This window comes from Solanum dulcamara, chromosome 10, assembly GCF_947179165.1.
Source record: "Solanum dulcamara chromosome 10, daSolDulc1.2, whole genome shotgun sequence".
In the NCBI taxonomy this organism is placed as follows: domain Eukaryota; kingdom Viridiplantae; phylum Streptophyta; class Magnoliopsida; order Solanales; family Solanaceae; genus Solanum; species Solanum dulcamara.
This window is the reverse complement of record NC_077246.1, coordinates 47,712,819-47,716,718: the sequence shown is the minus strand read 5'-3', so window position 1 is coordinate 47,716,718 and position 3,900 is coordinate 47,712,819.

Genomic DNA, 3,900 nt, shown 5'->3' with positions numbered 1-3,900 from the left:
TGGGATCGAACCACGGCTAAGTGAAGAGCGACAGACTTGAACCTATGCTATAATCATAAGGCAGGGGCTTGAACCCGACCCGGGGTCGAAACACATAATGGCTTGACTTAGGGCTTCGGACTCATACTTAGTCGAGGGGCACAATATACATATATATAAGAATAGGTGGAGCTTGAATCAAATAAAGTGGATGCGGGTTGATGACATAATAAAACTGTACCAGTAATCACATCGTCCGAGGCCTCAGCCTTTACTCTAGCTATAGCAGCATAAATGTGGTCCTAGGCTTCTCTACCAAGTGCATCGACCCTGCCTCCTGCTCTGCCTCATCGAGTACCTCCCTATGCACCCCAATGACTACCCCTACGTTCCTTGCCCTGGACTCTACCTCTAACTAGAGGTTCTGCTGCTTCTGCAGGTCTGGCTATTAGTAGAGCTGGTAAGGATGGCTTACGGTGAGGGCACTCACAGGACCAATGATCTAGCCCCCTATACTCATCGCACTCCTGTGACTGTAGGCTCTCAGCTAGAGTCCACCTTCGTCGAAAGAAACCCTATGTGAACCACCTCAGCCATGACTCAGACTGGCACTATAGCCATCTTGATGGTGTTGATCACCCTTTAAAGTATAAAGGGAGGCATGGAAGGGGAGGCTGGACTGGCTTGGCTAAAATCTCTAGCGAGATCTATTATAGAACTCCCTGGGTCTAAAGTGGCGCTCACCCTAACTATCTTCCTACCTAGCTCTCTTGCTACTGCCCCCTCAGGTCTCGCAACGGAGCTTCTCAAGCATGTGGGCATGGTCTACCACATCCAAAAATGAGCGGCCCACTGAGACTAAAGAATGAGTCTCGATCCGTAACTGTATTTCTAATCCTCTAACGAAGCACTGAACCCTTTCTTCCTTGGTAGGTAACATCATGGCAGCATGCCTGGAGAGCTCGTGGAATCGAGCCTCATATTCGGATACGGTCATGGAGACTAGTTCTAACCGCAAATATTGATCTTGAAGATGATCTCTAATGCTCATGGGAATAAATCAATCCAAGAAGGCCTCTAAAAACTCAATCCACGACACCGTTGGAGACCCAAGTGGCCTAGTTTCCAAATATGAACACCGCCACTATCGGGAAGTACAGTTTAGCTGATAAGCTGTGAAGTCTACTCCTCGCGACTTCACTAGACCCAAAGTCTGCAGTTACTCTCAAAAGTATAAACTCATACGCATCCTCACCTATAGCCCCAAAAAATATCAATGGTGATAGTCTAAGGAACAGCCTGAGCATCTTCTTCTCCCGAAATGGCATGAAGCCCTCCAAATTATCCAGCTGAGAAGTAGGGGCTAGTGGGTGCTGAACAACTGGTGCCTCCAGTGTAGGCTAGTTCGGAGGCACTAGAGCAGCTGGAGCTGGTGCCTATTGCATACCCTCAATAGCAGTTAGTATTTGAGTGAGCATGGGCTGAAGGTCAAGAGTTGCAACTGGTACGGGCGGTGTCTGGGATGGTCCCGTTCCACCAGTTGATGATGTACTAGAGCTACTGGTGGCTCCACCTATGACTCTAGAGTCTGCTCTCTATCTCGGGCTGGATCGATAGCCCTGGCATGACCTCAAGGTCGGCCTCTACCTCTAGCATGCGTGCGAGGCATCCTGTAAAAGAGTGGAACAAGTGAGATTTCCAAAACTGATAAGACACACACTACACGATAGTGCTACAAAAGAGACACGTTCTTAAAGACATTGTGTAGCCTCCCAAAGATAAGTCACAAACATCTCTACGCCGATCCGTAGGACTCTGTTAGACGTTATCTCTGTACAAGTGAGACCGATGAACCTAGGACTCTGATACCAACTTGTCACGGCTTGATTTTATCAGGTAATGATGGTGCCTACTATTGTTATAACCTGTATGTTGGGCATTTGGACATTTTGGGATAATTGTAATAAGTTAAGGGCAATGCTATATTTTGATCTTGGTTGATACATAAGTTGGTTATGAAAATTTTGGATGTAGAAATATTGGAAAAGGCTAAGGGCAAAATAGAAATTTCAAAAAAAAATAGTTAGTTTCATGAATGACAAAAAGAAATATATGGACTAAGTGATTGGGCTTGGAAAAAAATAACAAGAGAGGCCCAACCATGCCATGGTCTATAAAAAGGACCCAAGCCCATATAATTTATCCATGTGTTAAATGAATAAAAGGGACACTTAGTCATTAATTCCATGGAACTTTCAAGAAAAGTTGAGAAAGGAGAAGAACAAAAAAAAGAAGAAAAAAAAAGAGAGAAAATTCGGCCATAGCTAGGGATTTTTATCACTTAAAATCTTGTTCCAAAAATTATTTTTTTCTAGTATTTCCACTAATTCAAGGGTCCTTTATAACGTGGTGAAGATATTTCGGAAGATAGGATGCTTGTTTCATCGATTTAACACCTTGCTCAAGTGAAGAAGTCAGGAGGAAAAGGTAAGAATTAATTATTTTTTATTATGTTATGAAGGCTTGTTTACGTTGTAGTATGTAGAGATGGGTAGAATTTATGGAAGTATGGAAGTTTGCATGGTGGGTGTGCATATATGTATATGGAAGTGTATATGATTGGTTATATAGGCAAGATGAATTATATTCTAGTTGTGGTTATTGTGGACTTTTTATTGGAAATGGAAGTTGAATGAATTTGGTTGAAGTTGAAAAGGTGGAGTAGGGCCGTGTAGTGTAGGGTGATGAGATGGAAATAAATTAATTTTATTTAGTATGTTAGTTGTGTTGTTGTGATCCTTATAATGTAAATGAAGGTTAAATAATTTAAGTCAGCATTGAAATTGATTGTAGGAAATTATGTCATTTTAGTATGATGTTATGATATTATGGAAATGAAGTTGTTAAAGTGTGAATTGTTGATATTGATTTGAAAGTGCCAGGTTGGATTGGAAAATATTGCACTATTTAGGAAAGAAGACAATTTATGTTACGATGCATTTTAAATCGATTATTGATGTTATGGTATTGTTGTTGGTATGGTTGTCGACATTTTGGCCGTGTTGAAATTTCGGGGATGTTCATGTATAGGGTAGATGCTACCTAAATTTCTGTAGACAAGTATTGGTTATGATTAAATTCTTTAAGCCTTATAGTTAATATTTGGTGAATATGACCAATTGTAGATTTTGGAGGAAACAGGATTTTAATTTGGACAAGCGTAAAAGGTCAATAAGGTACATAAAGCTTTACCTTTCCTTCTCTTGGCATGTCTTAGGTGTAATAGGTTTAGATACGAGCCTCGAGGACGACTCCACTCTTCTGAATTGATGTCTAAATTTGCCACTTTTACATTCAGTAGAATTGAAATAATAATTATGAATAGTTTGGAAATATTGTCTAAACATCTAGAACTTGCACAAATAGGACCCGACTACCTTAAAACTCTTATAAGTAACGTCATGAAGTTTAACGCACGTAATTTGTGTACGCCGCCTCATTTGGCCTGAGGTGGGCCCACTACTCCCAAACTTTTTTTTATTATTCCATTTGACTTATGTTGAGTAGAATTCAAAGGAAACTCTTTGCTACTCTTCCAAAAATTAAACGACAGTTATTTTAATTTTCCATTGAGCCCCATAATATATTTTGAAATATGAAAACGATTTCGGAAAGACTATTTTGACATAGACCATCATGACATATGAAAGACAAATGTTATGATTATTGCTCAATTTCTCTTATATGATTTGTCACCAGAGTTATGCTATTGAGTCTCTGTAAATGTTTTGTATTTCGTATTGCATTTTGTTTCTCACTACTCCACTCATCAATGCCTCAATGCTTCCTCCACTGAGTCCGGGCCAGGATATGTTATCAAGCGTACTTCCCTGCATTGTTTGTCGTGCCCCGACATGAGGG